The following is a 19,086-nucleotide window of genomic DNA, read 5'->3' as shown; positions in this document are numbered from 1 at the left end:
GCTTGTCTATCCGTAAAAGCAAAATGTAATTTCTCCGTCTCACCAATCTTGTTGTTGTTCCATTCCCCATAAGGCGGTGGTAACGTACAACCTTCTTTAAAAAAAAAACATGAAGAAAGAATTTTATATATGATAAATGATATTTGTACAACAATTTTATATATTGAGACATTAACCACTCTATCTTCAATTTAGTTTTAGAAACAATTTTATATATGAGAAATGATATTTGTACAACCAATTTTTAACAACTTTTTGACAATTTTCTCTCTAATAATCACATCATGTTATTGTTCTCTCTCTTCTTTCTTCTCTCTCTATTGTTTTTGACCAATCAAATGAAAGAAAAACAAAGTTGTCAATAAAGTTGTTTGAAAGAGTTGTACAAATATCACTCCTCCCAAGAAAATTGTCCCTCTCCCATTAAAAATTGTTCACTCCCAACCAAACTTTCCAAAATCCCCACGTGACTTAATTCACGCATGTGTTAAACCCAGCGTGACTTAAGTCACGTTGGAATACAGCCTACATGATTCAAGTATGTTCGATCACGTTCCGAACACCAGCGTGAGTTAACTCACGCGGGTGAAAAAGGAATGTTTTGACACCAACGTGAGTTAACTCACGTTGATGTTCGAAACGTAACCGAACGTGACTTAAATCACGTAACTTGTATTCCAACGTGACTTAAGTCACACAAGGTTTAACACGTGTATGAGTTAAGTCATATGAAGAGTATTTTGAAAAGCTTAGTTGAAAGTGAGCAATTTTTTATGAGAGAAGAGCAATTTTCTAATACCAAAAGCCCTAATAAATCTGATTGTACTACAATAGCTACCGATACAAAGCCCATTAACAACTGTCGTTCCTGTTTTTCTTTTTAACCGTCTTAATTAATTAGATAGATTGTACTATTTAAACCTATCATCAATCAATACTTAAATTGACTGTGTCACATTTGATTCATACATTCTATTGTATAATTTTGATTTTAATATATCTGTTAGTAGAAATTATGAAAAAATTGTTATTTGGAAAATATTCGTTGAGACAAATCTAACATCTCATACAAAATAATTTGTCTTTATATACAAACCGCAATATAAAAAAAACACTAATTAAACATATGTCACCTAGAATAATATTTATAGAAACTCAATGAAAACTTTTATAAAATGACATATTTAGTTTCTTCTTTACTTATTATTTTAAAAATGTTTTTATGTGTTACTTGAAATTTTAGAGAATATCTTTATGTAAAATATGTATTTTTTTTGTTACATTACATATTATAAAAAAAATATGTATAAGTAATTTAAATATTTTAGTTCTTTAATTTGATTCTTATCCAAAAAACAAAAACAAGAACTTTATAAAAATTAAAAAAAGTCATTGCGTTTTGTTTCAGCTATCAGTGTTTAATTAGTTGTCATGTGAACATAACTCAATTGATAGGACAATGCATTATTATATGCAGGGGCCGGGGTTCGAACCCCGAACACCCCACTTATTTACCTTATAAGGTGAATTATAGCCATAGACTACCCGATTAAAATTAAAACTTATTAGTTAAATATGCATTCCATTAACAAAAAGGGTAGAAAGCGTTAAAGGGTGGAAGGAGTAAAAGGGTTTTCTTACAAGGAACAAACAAACTCATCCATTTTTGCAAAGGGTAGAAGGCATTGAAGGGTGGAAGTCTTACAGTTTTAAGCCATTTCTGTCCATCATGACAATCGGCTACTTGGCAAAACGATCGGAATTTTTCTTCAGGTACATATCCAAAATTGTGACTGTAACACCCCGTTTTCCCAACGTGAAAATTTCATTTATTTAATCAGAGTAATCCACCTAAACGGAATGTCACATTCTTTTCTTAAAATCATAAACTGTATAAATAACTATTTATCCTTTAAAATTCAATAACTAAAAAGTCTTTAATACTTCGCAGCGGAAATTATTCAATAATCAAAACAGTCTTTGGCACTAAAGCCTCTTTACAATTATGTCATAAAAATCCATTCTAAAAACATAGTCATAATTCTTCAAAAACAATACGTAAGGAATAGAAAGCAATAACAAAGTTCCCATCCCGTTACGTATCAAAGCACCTAGAGACACTTGAGCCACCAGTCCTACTAATCATTAATACCTGCAAGTTACTCATACGAAGAGCAACATTTTCAAGCAGAAGAGGTGAGATTTCACAAAACAATAATATCAAGCATATAATTCAATAATTATATTTAACAACATAAATAACTTCATCTATTAGTAATAATAATTCTTCATGTAATAATTCTTAATAGTTCAACCAACTTCTAATTATCATTTACTTCATATTCATCACATTATAAACATCATCATATAACACATAATAACCAAATCATAACCAACATAGATCATCACATCATAGTTCATATACAACATAACAACATCTTTAATTCGTAATAATACTTATTCATCAAACATCTCATTATCAATTTATGAATAAAAGACAACTTATCAATTTAACATAAACATCATCAAGTACACTTAACAACTCATAGATATCATCATCACTAATAACTTTAAAACAACACAATGTAATCAACATCTCACTATAATAATAATTATATATGACACAACATAATCATCGCTTAATAATAATAATCATATACAATACAACATAAATCATCATCTTATAACGACATGAACAACACATATTAATCATCTTAATTATATAATAACAACATATACATCATCTCGTCATAATATAATAATATAACAACAACATATTCATCTTCATATAATAATATAACAACAACAACATATTCATCATCTTATCAAAATATAATCAACACATACTAACACCATAATCAACATCATAAATCTTCAACATAAACATCTTAAATATAATCATCTTAAACAATATCATCTTAAACATCATAGCATCTTTGATAAACAATTACCAAGTAATCACAACATTCGATCATCATCAATAACATAACATAATATTCACTTAATAATATTAATCATATATAGAACAACATATTCATCACTTAATAATAACACTTATATACATCACAACATATAGCATCATAATAACATCATATAATCAACATCGTAAACAACATCATAACATTATAATCAGTATCATATACAACATCATAACAACATAACAATATAACAATATCATAATCAATATCTTAAACAACATAGCAACGTAACAATATCATAATCAATATCTTAAACAACGTAGCAACATAACAGTATCATAATCAACATGTTAAACAACATAGCAATATTTTAGTCAACATCATATAATTCACATCGTATAATCTTCGTAGGTACTTCTTTAACAACACATGGGTAGAAGACAACTCGACAACTCATAGATGATAATTCATCGACAACTTAACAACTCATGGATGATAATTCATCAACAACGACTTTGACTCGACAAATGCGACAATGCAACTTAGACACTTATATGCATGTGGTACCAATCGTCATCATAAGTATTAATATACTTTAATCGTGCGGAGGACAAAGCTCCTAATCGTGCGGAGGACAAAGCTCCTAATCGTGGTGAGGACAAAGCTCAATGAATGCTAATGCATGGACTCTATCGACAAGACACCTTAATCAACTTATCACTTATACATCCAATAATTTGGAGTTCATCATCAACTTATTCATACTAATAATCGTGCGGAGGACAAAGCTTAATAAAGTAGAAAGGAAGTAGGAACTGAAATTTTTCAGATCGGAATCTGATTGGCAAGTCGATGTGACAAATTATCCTTTCAGAAACCTAGTAAACATGAATGACATCGGAACCGTTAGTCGGCAATCAAGATAGATCTGAATTATTTTTAATTGGTGTAGTTCTTATAAATATGAATGAACGAAAATATCATTTTAGCAAGTTGTTTGATCAATAAAAATTTATTGATAAATGCCTGTTAGTTTGCACTATATATTGAATTCATGTTAAATGAATTTTTTTTAAGGAGGCTTAATATTTTTTTTTGACATACTTAATTTTGTTTTTTTAAAGACATACTTAATTAATTTTGTTAATGTGTTGGTTTATTTTTTATTTTTTTTAGTAGTTTAATGTACTTAAATTATTTCAGTTAATTATCTATGTTTAAATTAGTTTTTTTTAAGGAATGTTTAAATTAGTTTTATTGATCAAACAACTTGCTAAAATGATATTTTTGTTCATTCATATTTATAAGAACTACACCTGTGCTCGTGATTTTCGGATATCAAACCATTAATTGATTTGAATCGTCAATCTTTGAACTCTCGATTTTTATTCGTGGGAAGGGAAAAAATGAGTAAAAACTCTTATCGAGACTTTGGATTCGGGGGTTGGTTATGCGAAGGGAAGGTGCTAGCACCCTAAGCATCTACGGTATTCCGTAGGAACCTCTTACCTAATTTATCTTGTGCTAAATTGATTTGCTTATTTGAAAATTATTATCTAAAAATCTAAGTGAAAGAATGGAGGAAGAAGAAGTATGTTTTTGGTTATTTTTATTTGATTTGGAAGGATAAAAATCCTATGCCTACATACCCTTAAAGAAAAGGGATCAAAACCAATGTAGTTCACCTCAAAAATTTCTTTGGTGGGTTAGGTTGATTTTAAGATTTTTGAAAATGGGTTTTAAGAAAAGAAAGAGGCCTCAAGGCATGAGAGAAAAAATAAGGTGAGGTTGTTCACATTTTAATTACAAGAAAATCAAGTCTAATATGAATATTAATTCAATTAAGCATTTGATTAAGAAAATAAAAAGGAAAGACACTTGGGTTACAAACCAAGGTTTATTAAGAAAATATTTTTGGAGTTTTGCATGTTTTTGTTGTTTTTGAATAATAAATGAAAATTAAACTAACGGAGCAATAAAAATAAAAGCGCGTGGATTTTTGTAGTGACGTTGGATCACCACAAAATCCCTAATCTAATTTGTTTGCATTTTTTGGATATATCTAAGGCGGTAAGGAAATAAAAGGACACACACACCCACACACTTTTCTCATTTATATTTACATTGGACCTAAATACATTCTAATTGCTGGAAAATAAATAACAATAATTAAAGTGCTAAATAGAAATAAAATCAAATGTAAAAATGCTAAAAAGAAATAAAAATGCAAGAAAATAAAAGAAATGGACTACCGAAAGGATAAAATTCCGAAGGGACTTATTCCGAAGGGACAGAAAAAAAAAGGGAGAAGAAAAGAATAGCTCGTTAACACAAGCTAAATAGGGAGAAGAGAGAAAAGTTCTTTGACAACTCAAGAGAACTTTTTGGTGTGTGTAATTGTGTGGTATGAGGGCTCTATTTATAGGTGAGGAGGTTGATGAAAAAAGGAAAAATGGTTTAATGGAAATGATGGACAATTATGGTGAATTTTGGAAAAGGAATGTTAAAGTTGACACTTGAATTGAAATTTTTTTAGACCTTGTACATTTTATTTTGGACCTATTGACACTTTGTTTTTTTTCTTTTTACACTAATTAATTAAAAAGAAATAAAATAAAAATAAAATAAATCTAATACGAAATAAAATAAAACAAATTAAACTAAATCATGTAAAGAAAAATAAAATTAAAAGATGGAAAATAAAAATTATTAAATATAAAAAAAGTAACTAATCTTAAAATTAAAATTAATAAAAGATGGAAAGAAAATAAAAAGAGAAAAGAGGGTCCGACTCGGAATCAAAAATGAGGTACTTCAAAGTAACCTCCTTGCCAAAATTTCGTCTGAAACGACGAAAATTCCCGACTTTAAAAATACGAATAAAATGGGTAAGAATAGAGAAAAGTGGTCAAAATTTGGGGTATGACAACACCAATTAAAATTTCGTCTGTTTTGATATTTTAATTTTTGCTCCCTTACACCATTTAATCATTTTTGTTAGTTTAATTCAAAAAGTTAACTCCGGTGGCATTTTGACATCGGTTGAAAATTTAGTCATTTCCTTCATCTTCTCCATCACAATCCTTCATCTCCTTCGTGAAAAATATGAAGAACACAATTTTTGCTCCCTTACACCATTTAATCATTTTTGTTAGTTTAATTCAAAAAGTTAACTCCGGTGGCATTTTGACATCGGTTGAAAATTTAGTCATTTCCTTCATCTTCTCCATCACAATCCTTCATCTCCTTCGTGAAAAATATGAAGAACACAATTTCAATTTCATCATACCTTCAACATGAAAACCCAGCAAAAATTAATAATTAAAAAATCAATGTCAATCAATAATCAATTATTCCACTCAAAAACATCACTTGTTTCAAACAACACAAATTCTCAATATATCTTCATCTTCTTTGTTCCTCATATTCATAGATTTGCCCAGAGAAATTAAAACCCATATTATTTTTATACATACATCTCTCTACACTGTTTTCTTTCTCATCAAAACCATGTCCCCCATGTATATCAGAAGCCTTTTTTCCGTATCATTCTCTTCCAAGCGAAAATCCACTTCAAATCTCTTAAATCCCCAAAGATTAAATGTCAAAATAATCACACTCCATAACCACAATCGAAACCCCCTCCTGAATCATACCCATTAGAGAAAGCAAGCACCAATTTTCCATTTCTTTCTATTTTGGCTTAATTTACAAAAAAAAAAAAAAAAAAAAAAAAAAAGAAACAACTTTAATCTGTAATTCCTGTAATGGATACATACATGTAAAAATCAATGTATTCTTTTCTTTTTAATTTTGAATCTCCGTTCCAGCTGAAGGCCTCATGAAAGAACCCTATTTCACGCATATCAAGCGAATAGAAACCTTAATTTGAGCGAAAATTGGGTGAATTTTGATAAGGAATCGCAAATTCGGTGTGAAATTGAGAAATCCTAGAATAAAGAAAAGGGGGAATAAGAATAGAGAAATAAAAAACTCACAAAAAGAGAATAAACATTTTGGGGGTTTGGAGATTTTGGTTGTTGGGGGTTTGAAGAAAAGGGGGAATAAACATTCGGTGTGAAATTTGTGTTGTTAGATAGTAAATGAAAGTGATGTTTTTTTTGAGTGAAAAAATTGTTATTGTTATTGTTATTATGATTATGATTTTTGATTTTTTAATTTTATTTTCTGGATTTTTCTCTCTTTTGTTTTTTTAGTTTTGTTATGATAGTATTAATGTTATGATGAATATGAAGAAGAGAAATTGAGAAAGAATGAGTTGTTGAAATCAAGGAGAAGAAAGAAAAAAAGGAGAAAGGAAATAAATACAGTGTGAAAGGCAACACAATAACAACAGTGAGGTGCTTAATTTGATGGTTCAAAAAATCTAATAAAACTAGTTTATGGTGGAACATATTGAGCAAATTATAGAGATACACAGTAACCATCAGCTGACATGACATCATTTAAAAACGTGGCACATTATTATTGGATGTAGGATTAATTTTACCGAAAAAGTCAATTAAATAACTTCACCATAGAATTTTTCAAGAAAGAAAGAAAGGATCAAGATTATGATTTGTTAGAATGAGTATAGTTACATGTTTCGTTATTTGCGCATGGCCTCAAGGATAAAGTTTACACATGTAATTCTATTTGTATATAAAGAAAGAGCATTTATGCGCTATGAAAATTATATGCTTCTTTTTCTCCTTTATCATTTTAATATTTGCCAAAACTGACCATACAATCCATGAATTGCATTTTGTGGATACACATTACTAGCTCCTACCATGTTAGTGTAACAAAATACAAGTATTAAATATTTTAATAGTTAAATGTATTTATCTAAAATTAAAACCGATATGTGAATACGAAACAAACGAATACCAACAAAATAGAAAATCAAACAATGTTGCACTAATTTGATAAAAGAAAGCGTCAAGCTAGTGACGTAAAAGAAGCGTTTGTTGGGAGGCAACTCAATTTTCTGATCCTTAATTCTATATTGATGCATATTATATTATTCTTTTTTTTTTTGGTATAAACCGGGTAACATCCGCGCGCAACTGCGGAGACTAATCCCTCGAACATTGTCGGACCCAAATGGGCGGCAGGCTCTCCCTAAGAGTTTTAACGTTGCTGCATGCTTAAGGCTGGATTCGAACTCAGGACCTTGGTTAAGTTAGAAGAGACCCGTTCCATCTCATCTAAGTGCTCTTGGGTATATTATATTATTCATAACTTAAGTAACTTCTAAGCAACTATTACAAATTTTGCAGTAACATACATAATTTATAAAATTGATTAGTAAAATAAAAATGTTGATTTAAGCTATGTAAATTATGAATAAATACATAATTTATAATTCACACAACCAAACAACACATTTTAACCAAGCACTTTGAAGTTTATAAATAGTAAGATAATGCTTTTTAAGTCGATGTGGGACTATATCTAGTGCCCATTTTCTTCCTGCGTTTTAAGTTTTTAGAAAAAGAAACATAAATGAATAATTCAACGGCTCATAATCGTATATTGTAAGCAAGATTTATCCAATGCATCTTAGAAGTTGAACTCTTATATGACAATATTCTAGAAAATGTCATAATTATGCTAATTATGTTATATATATATATATATATGGGAGCCCCTAATATGGTCCCCAATTTTAAGGGTTCATCAATGGTCCTCTCTAAATGACCTTCCATAGCAGGTTTAAAACAAGAATTGTTTCATGATCCCACCCAACAAAAAAAATCGTTTTTAAAGTGCAGTCACAAAGATTACTTATGCGCCCCTCCATATAAAACCAAGTATCTAGGTAGAAAATCATTTCAGCTAGATTCCTTCTTCTTTTTCTAAAGTTAATATACAACCTGATTCCTTCTACACCAACTAGTAATGAGCATCCAGTCAAAAATAAAAAATCTAATGGACAAGCAAATGGGACTCATATTGGATCTTATCTTGTTTTGGTTTATCACCTTTTTTTTCTTTCCAGTGACAATACAGTTTATAATTCACCGTGAAAATGATTTTGAAATACAACATTTAAACATAGGGCTTGGGCGATTTGTCTTTAAGGGAACTAATTTCCCTCGTGAAAAATGTACTCTCAATGGGTAGTCACATAGGCTTACAATTTCTCTAATCTCACCTTTTTTTTTTTTTTACAAAAATCTAAATCTCACTTTTATACCACATATTTTTCATAGAAACAAAATTAACATTTCAGCACATTTTTGTTTATCACAGCAAGAAGGGGTTGGAATCTTGGATGTGAATTGACCAACGAACCAAGATAATTGCTCCAGGAGAAATTTATGGTTTAAATGGAGGGGTGAAGGTGAAGATGAGATAGAGGAAGAAGGAAGGAGCCTGTAGCGATTAACAAAGAGAAATGGAGAGAGGAGGAAAATGATTCTTAGCCTAGAGATTATACAGAAGTGCATAAATGTAATTACCTTGTATGGGGCCATGGACAAAAAAAAAAGAAGTGAAACCTGATGTAGAAGGTCAATTAGAGAGGACCATAGGTGAAACTTTAAAATTGATGACCATATTAGGAGCTCCCTTAAGAACTAATATCTTATATGAGAAACGAGAACTATATAAATAGGTGCTGGATGATAATGTTTATCTTCTAAAATTAAGTTGGATGTGTATTATCATTTTTCATATATATTGTAAATTTATCTTTTTTTCATCGTGCAAAAATTTATTTACTTTTAACAAAAGATGAATTGAATATGAACTTTTAAGTTTTTGACGTTTAAAAATTTATATTTAATTTATCTTTGTTAAAATGTATATAATTTGACTTAAAAGCAAAATAAACAATGTTGGCTGATAACATTAAAAAAAATTAAAAAAAATCACATTTTTCTTTTCACTTGTTTGTGAGTTTGAAAATTGAAAACGTATTACATAAATCAAAAATAAAATAATTTGTCCCCTAAAATAAAAAAAAATTGTCATTAGGCTCAAACAATTTGAAATCTACTCAAACTAATGTGAACCAAACATTTCGTGATTTGTACATGTGAACATTCCTTAATATATTTGGTCGAGATTTTTTTGCTGCATTCTTTGGTCGAGTGGAAACATTTTCCTTTAAAGCATTACTCCTAAAACAACTTAGACTATATTTTTTTTATTTTGACAAAAACTTAGACTATATTTGATAAGATATAAATTTGAGCTTATCATATTTTAGAGATTAATTTTTATGCGTTAACTGTGTAAACCATTTTTAGACATGCATTTGCAAATATTTAAATAGTATAATTTGATTGAATACATGTGAGAAAAGTTTTAAAATAGGGTGTATACTAGATAAATCTTTTATTTTTATATAAATATGAATATAAATTGGATTTGCCGGTGGATTATATACTATGAACATGTACAATATGTCAATATCCAATAAGAAAATAATCAAATCATTGATGGTATACTAGTTTATGTAGTTGGCTGTCTACTTTCGTCTTTGTCTTGTACGTTATGATTTATGAATCACAAAATGTATTTGTCCAAAAAAAAAATGTCAATGTCAATCACTGACTTTAATGCTTCACCATTTAACCTTATGATTTCTGGTAACCTTGCCTTTCAATCTCTCCATGTTTTTATTGCCTTTTAATTCAAATTGTACAATTGGAGTTGAACGCTTTTGGTTTAAGAATAATGGAAATGTTAACCGGTGTCTCTGGGGTACTGGTTAAACATATTAAAAAGGAAATTATATAGTAGTTATATAGTAATTAATGCATTGAAATTGTGTAATTAATTTATAAAAAGTTAAAAACATTTTTCTTTTACGATAATAATGCCCCTTTTTAATATGTTTAACCGACCCTAAGAATAAGAAGATTTCTAAAATCGGAAAGACCAAGTTCAACGGTTGAAAATTAATATTTTTTTAAAAATTTACTATGAAAAATTGGATTACACACAAACCTTCATTATGTTTGATTACAATAAAAGTGAAGGCTAACAAATGTCATTAGAGTATTGATTAAAGTACTAAGTGTGCTAAGATTGTATTAAAGAAAATGTGTAAATATTATATTGACAGAAGTAACAATTTATATTTTTAAGATAAAATTTTCTTTAATAAAATCCTTAAACAATGTTCTTAAAAGAGCGGTTAGATAAGACGACACATGTATCTTCTTGAACTTATCGTCCATTTGAGTTCCACAACACTTGAGAGATTGATCTCCTCAGTCACGCACGGAGGATACCTGTTAAAAAAAGACTCTAAGGTAAGTATAGTAAACACCTAATGAGGATTTGGCCAAAGCAAGTTAGTCACTAAATATACCTCCGTCAAAGTCTTTCACCAGTCAATTTCAGGAAGCAAATTATTCCGCACAAAATTATTGAATAGTTCCTATCTCATGCCAATTCCATGCAAAATTAATGCTCTTTGACTTCTAAGGAGTAACATATGCCCTGGTCTTCTTCAAGCGTTACAAAAAGAATTACAAAATTTAACCATATGAGATTGTTTTTATATTCTTTTTTCTTTAAAAAAGTATGATTACATTAATCGTAAAAAGGGGGTATGAACACACTTATAAGTTATAACTGAGTTTTATGATGAAAAAAATAAATAACTTAAGTATTTTGTTTTATTTCTTTTGTTATTGATATAGTGATCAACACATATTTAAATAAACATACAGATACGGAGAGGGGGAATGTGGTGACCCGAGTTTAAATTCAAAATTCCACATAAACTAAGTATTGTCTTTACCATGAGAGTCTAGGTTGATGCAAATAGTGTATGAGTATTATAAACATTGAAGTGTCAAGTTCAATTCCTACTCGCAGGAAAGAAAAATGTTACGTGAATTAAAATTCATTAAAAACTCGAATAACTTGTGGAACCTCTGTTGTTTCATGCATTGGTGCTGGGCGATTGCTTTCCTATGGAAAGGGTAGCTAAGGCTACTCCATAGTAAAAAAAATTATTGAATGAGATGGTATATTTTTATATTAAGCTGTCCCTAATAATATATGTTTGGCTATCCCAAGTTTGATTTTAGGTGAAATTATTCTAATTTTATTTATTTTTCAATCCAACTTCAGATTATTTGATCTTGTCTTTTAGAAAAGAAAAAAAAATATTTTTTAATTGATTGACAATGAAAATATGCAACAACAACAACAGCGATCTATCATTTCTTCATAAAATGAAAACCTATCGCTATTGGTCCAAACATAATTAACAGCACTTTATTATAAAAATAAACCCTTTATTAACACTTTGCTTATATATTTATACCTAAAAAATAAGTAACTAGTAAATTATAACCTCTAATAATTGTTTTAAGTGTATTTTATGAAGTAAGTACATTTTATACGCATAATAGTTATTATGAATTTTTTTTGTTTATTAGTTAAATTTACTATTCTCTTAATTTTTTTCTGGCCACCTCATAAACGCCGTTGTCCAGCACTATCATTTCAGATACAGTGACAAATTTTGAATGAATTTATTTGCATATAAAAAGTTGCAATTAGATACTTAGATAATGCAAAAATATAATATTGTAAAATCAGAGAAAATGCATTTGCTTTTTATTGATGTGGGTTTTTGCTTATATGATTGCCTCATAAATACAAAAATTAGTGGGACGACAGTGGTCCCTAAAACACAATGGTACTATGTAAAGTGACATGTTACATGTTACATGTGTCATTTGATGATTGCACAATGGCTAGGTATTACATCAACAGTTGAAGCCGTGAGGCGTGGATGATAAGTCTAGTCACCGTGAAGAATTGTACTATGTACAAACAAATATCACTATCAGCCAACAGGGTGACACAAATAAAGCAGTAGATATTTGGTAAGAGATGTCAACTCTTTAGTTATATCTCAATTATCTTAAAAGAAATTAGACTTTACAACTGTTCCTTGATGATATATACTCATAAATATTTTTTAAGAAAAATGTTGAGGAATGTATTCGAAACACTTTTAATAGGTATTACCAAATAATTAGCACTAACAGATAAAGTTTTTTTTTTTTCCGTAGTCTCTATTGTATAAACATATTTACTTATACGTGCGTGCACTCATGATTCGAGTCATTCTAATAGAGGGATTTGATCATCTCTTCCACTTACTCCCTCCTTTTACAATTTGTGCCTATCTCTAAATTTTAGAGAGAATATCAATAGTTGGTGGCATTTAGGGTGGGTCAATGGAATACTTTTCCACCATGGCCCAATTAGTATTTAACCATGAGATCAACTAAAGAGTATAGCTTTATCATAGACTCGCTACATTGGATAGTTTTTTCCACACTATCTTCAACAGCACACCCTTCATCTTCAACCTTTCACCATCGACACTGTGCCCTTCACCTGTTTCCGTCGTCTGCTTTATCACAGCTTACAACCACTTGTTGCCTCCCATCTAAACTTATTTCCTCTTTCTATGTGACTGTTGTGTTGTGTTTGCAGTTTAATGCGTAAAGTTCAATCTTAATCCTTAAAATTATTCTATTATAGTTTCTCATAATCTTCTGGTTTTGGGTCAACCAATTTTGAGTTTTTAATGGGTTAAACATGAATTGAGACATAAACAGACCAAATTTTATATGGGATAAACATACCCATTGACACCCACCTATGATATACCTAAGATAGAAGGCCAATCAGTGACGGTAACAAGAAAAGCCTTTGCACCCCTATGACGGCGAAACTATTATGAGTCGAAACAGCAACGGCGACATAAAGATAAGTAGAACAGTGTCGAAATCTAGATCTGAAAATCCCATTTCCCGTCTCTTTGCTTCTTTTTTCACACTATTATCTTTTGGGGATTACAATTTTGGATGGCAGAATTTCACGTTATTTTATTTTATTTTAAGAAAATTAAATCAACAATAAAGAAACACATACAATGGAAGAAGGATAGTTGGAAAAGTGGGTTTGATGTTGGTGGTGGTGATAGATGAGTGGGGTATGGAGGAGAGAGAATGGAGGTAGAAGATAGTGTAAAGAAAAATAGAGTGTAAGTGAGTCTATGATAAAACAATGTACTTTAGTTGATCCAATCGTTAAATATCATTGAACCATGGTGGAAAAGTATTCTATTGACCCATCCTAAATGCCACCTCAATAGATAGATAGACAGACAGACACAAAATCGTGGAAGGGGAGAGAATGAAAATGATTGAAAAGAGAGAATCCAATTTGATACACTCCAATCATCTTTCATTCTTGTGGGCATTACAACTAGCTAGGAAGGTCTTTGCTTCACTAAGTCTAGATATGATACGCTTGGCTCATGTTAGAGAAAATACATGAGCAATCATCCTAAGTTAATTTGGAGTAGAACTTCCCTTGGGTTAGTAAAAGTTTTTTTTTTTGTGTGAATGGGGTTGGCAAATGTAAATGCCTATGTACTCAATGTGCTATATTCCACTCTTCATCTAAGGAAAATTTAGATCTTTTAAATTTTTTTATAAAGTCTCATATCGTTTTATTTATTTTATACGATAAAAGTTGTTTTAGACTTCTAAATATATTGGGTCAACCTTGAATATGATTTCTTCAAATATTATTTTTAATGAATGGCTATGGTTTCAGAAGGGAGGATTGATTTTTCAAGCTTCACCCTTAAATTTAACCAATCACAATTGGCACATAGCCACATTGCAATGGTAAGAAAAGCAAAGGGTTAAAACTTAAAATAAAAAAACTGTTAAGTATGGTCTTAGGGACTAAATATATTTATTTTATTAGTTAATTAAAACAATTAAAAATTAATAAAAAAAGGAAAAAAAAGTTGGGACTAAAAATATAATGAAATTTAATTAGAGAATAATGTTGGAAGGTCGAATATTTATAGAGACTTTAAACATATTTAACCTAAACAAAAACTATTATTTATTCTAAAAAAATAAATATTTTTTTTTTGTCAAATTGTTCAACGACTTAAACACATCTCATATGTTAGAATCTACGACCCAACACATCAAATCAGTGGCGGAGCCACGTTAGCCACTGTGCAAGCAAGTGCCCCCACTAATTTTTTGAGATTTTAGCATCCATCCTACATAATGCTACTTCATAGACGCCTAGCACCAGCACATGCATATAGACATTATTAATTATTAATAGTGTATGATAACTAGATTACATATTATAAATAATACATGCATAACTCTATGTGTTTTCCTACTCTTTGTTTCTTTTATTTAGCTCCATTTTTCGAAAATAGTACTTCTATAAGGTTAATATTTATATGTGATTTATAAAAAATGTTAATTTGTGCTCTTAGGATACAAGATAAGGATTTTAAAATAGAATTTAAAAATAAATATTACATTAAAAATATAAGTTTTTAAGGTTATAAATGCACAATATCCAAAATTAAGTTTCTTATCTTGTGCCCTTAGCTAGATATTATTTGAAATAATAATAAATATTATAAAAGTTATTTCTTTCTCAAAAAAAAATGTTCTAGTCAATATATTTTTCAAACACTTATTTTATTCTATTTTCATTTCATAATAAAGAAAATGGCAAAATTACACAATTAGTCCCTTAACTTAATTTTAGGTAACACTTTCGTCCTTTATCTTTTTTTTTTTGTAACGATTTAGTCCTTTATGTTATAAAATGACACTATTTTATCATTTATGAGATTTTTTCAATGAAATTTGATTTTCTAGGCTGGTATGATGAAGATTTGCGTTTGTCTATGAGTTTGATGAATTATTTTTGGAATTTTTTATTATTTTTTTTCATAAAAAGGATAACTATGTTGGTATTTTATAACATAAAGGACAAAATCGTTACAAAAAAAATAATAAAGGACAAAAATGTTACCTAAAATTAAGTTAAGGGACTAATTGTGTAATTTTGTCTAAAGAAAATCCACAAAAAATATTTTAATATTATATATATATATATATATATATATATATATATATATATATATATATATAAATTTATATGTAAATATTACCCCACTACTTAAAATTTCTGGCTCCGCCACTGCATCAAATACTCCTACAACTATCAAGTTGTACTTACAAGACTCAAATTTATTTTATCGATCATTTTATGTTCTATTACCAAATTGTCTTTATGTTAATCTTGTTGCATATCTGAACAAAAACCAAGTTGTCAATCAAAAAGAAAACACGCACAAAGAAGGAAAAATATTTAGAGAAATGATATTTGTACAACCAATTTGTGACAATTTTTGTACAACTTTCTCTCTCATACTCATATGATGGTCTTATCCTCTCTCTTTCTTTTTCTCTCTCCATTGTTTTTGACCAATAAGAAGAGAGAAAAACAAGGTTGTCACTAAAGTTGTCATGAAATGGATGTACAAATATCATTGCTCAAATATTTAAGTGATAGGAAAGTTCTTTGATATCTTGTAGTTTTTGTTAGGTATACCAAAATCTATAAGCAAAATTAATTTAAAATTTAGACTAAAGTGTATTTTTCCCCCTTTAAGTTTAAAAAAGTTGCGATTTTAGCCCCTATTAAACAAAATGACAAGTTTAGTCCCTTATATTTCAGCCCCTTTGCAATAGTAGTCATTTTGTCCAATTTTGACTTTTCAACGTCTATGTGGCAGACCATGTGTGTAATTATTAAATTTTTAAAAAAAAAAATCCACATAATCATTTTCTAAATTAAATAAATTAAAAAAGAAATTGAAAAATTAAAAATATCACAAAAATTGTAAAAAGAGAAATTGAAAAATTAAAAATTAAATAAATTAAAAAAAGAAATTGAAAAATTAAAAATATCACAAAAATTGTAAAAAAAAAATAGAAAAAAACGTGAGCAGAACAACAACAATTGCAGCACTTCCAGGTTCCATTATCCTTCAAATTTCAATTTCAATTCCAACCCCAATTGCAGTACAACATCAACATCTTATTTTCTTCTTCTTTGCTTCCATTAAATAAGAAAAAAAATTCAGATATGCAATTCATTCATCCATGTTTCTTCTTCTTTCAAGCAACCGTCGGAAGAGCCGCAAGGTGACCTTCTTTCAAAGTCCGTCGTGTGTTGATGAGCGAACCTCTCTCCGGTGACCTTCTTTCAAAGTACAACGTGCATTCTCTTCCCGTTCGTAAGGAGGATGAAGTTCAGGTTGTGAAGGGAAAGGTTAATGGTCAAACTGTGAATGTTGGTGTTAATCCTTCAAAGGTTGTGATTACTAAGATTCGTTTGGATAATGATAGGAAAAGGGAGATGGTTGTTGGGTTTGATGAATGTGGACTGTAGAGAGAAAGAAGGTTTGAGGACACCGAATCAACATTATTGGAGGGCGTCTGATATGTGGCGGTGCGATATACCCTCTAATTGTATACCCTGTTGATGGATCCAGGATATCCACGTCCAGACATCGTCGATATCAACCTGCAGCACAACAAAGACCTACATTCCTCTATCATCTCCTCCTCCCACGCCCATAATCTCCGTCTCCACTTCCACGCCTCCCCACCCTAAATCAAACGTTTGTGCCCAAGTTAACTATTTATTTTCTGATAAATCAAACAAGCGACGAAATCTAACTCAAAAAGGGACATCACCAATCCACAATAAATATCTCCCTCCATCACGCCGACCCCTCCCTACCCGTAGCCTGTAACACCCACCCCCCCCCCCCCCCCCCCCCACACACACACACACACACACACACACACCACCACCACTCCCTCTATCCACCACCTGCCTCCAACACCATTTACCTAACAGTACAATGCCAAATTAAATTCTTTAATTCTCCTTACCCCCAAATCGTCAACATCCCTTTCCAAACAAATGGATTCTCAATCGATCCAAGAAATTAAAGTTACTTTCTAATAATTAAATATACAAAAATTTACAATTAAATGATTGAACGATATATACATATCTAACAAAACATCAGAGAATCAAAATTTTCACTCGAAGGATATATTTTCTAACACAAGAAAACTAAATATGATCTTTAATTATTTAAAGAGAACCATATAAATTTTCATTAATGAAAAGAGGAGTTTAAAATTGAGACATAAGTAAAACCTTTTTTGTTAAGTAGTCTAGTGACTAGAAATTCACCTCTTAGAATGGCTAAAAATCCAACTCTCAATCTCCAACCCATACATAGATAATGTAATATAACTACCAATTGAGTTAAATTCACGGAGACTAATTAAAACATTTTCTATTATCAAACAATCTCAACCAATTATATATGCAACTCTAAAAACAATTTTGATTAAATTCAAATATTTTAAATGATCCGACAATCATAATTCATTTTTTGAATGAAATTATAATTAATTGATTGTACAAAAAATAGTTACATTAAAATGCATACTGATTAAATCTAAAGAAATATATAAAAAATTTAACAAAATGCAATTTTGGCATCAATATTAAGTTAAAATTAGTGAAAGATGCTAGTCTCCTGCACCTAAAATTCAAATTTTAACTAAAAAATATGTCATATTTAGTGTTCGTGGTAGAGTACATTGACCAATTATAAGGTATACAAGTAAGATAGATCTTATATCTTGCATCTTTTGATGAAAGAGAAATGATATTTGGACAACCGATTTATGACAACTTTCTCTCTCATATTCACATTATCCTCTTATTTTCTCTCTTCCTTTTTCTCTCTCCATTGTTTTTAACCAATGAAAAGAGAGAAAAAAAAGTTGTCACCAAAAGTTGTATAAAATGGTTGTTCAAATATCACTACTCTTGATGAAATGCAAATATGATATGATTTTTTTGTTTTATTAATGAAATGCAATATGACGTTATTTTTTTCTTCAGAAAAGACCAAAATAAAATATATTAATCAAAACCCCGTAAATTTAGCTCAGTTGATAGGGATATTGAATATTATATGCAAGAGCCGAAGTTCGAACGCTGGACACTCCACTTCTCCACAATTAAATTATGTGAGCTCTAATTATTAGACTATTTGACAAAAAAAATATATTAATCAAAGCACAAAGTTCGACCCACACAAATTGTGCCAAAGAAGAACTCAAAAAGTTCGCTGCATCACAATTAAATAGCCAAGAAAACTAAATCGAAACAAGAAAGATAGCGAGCTAAATAACTACTTCCAAAATAAAATATGATTTATATAATCCAATAATATACTATAGAA

This window comes from Medicago truncatula, chromosome 8 (genome assembly GCF_003473485.1).
Source record: "Medicago truncatula cultivar Jemalong A17 chromosome 8, MtrunA17r5.0-ANR, whole genome shotgun sequence".
NCBI classification, from domain to species: domain Eukaryota; kingdom Viridiplantae; phylum Streptophyta; class Magnoliopsida; order Fabales; family Fabaceae; genus Medicago; species Medicago truncatula.
The sequence above is the reverse complement of the archived record's forward strand: the minus strand, read 5'-3'. Positions refer to the sequence as shown.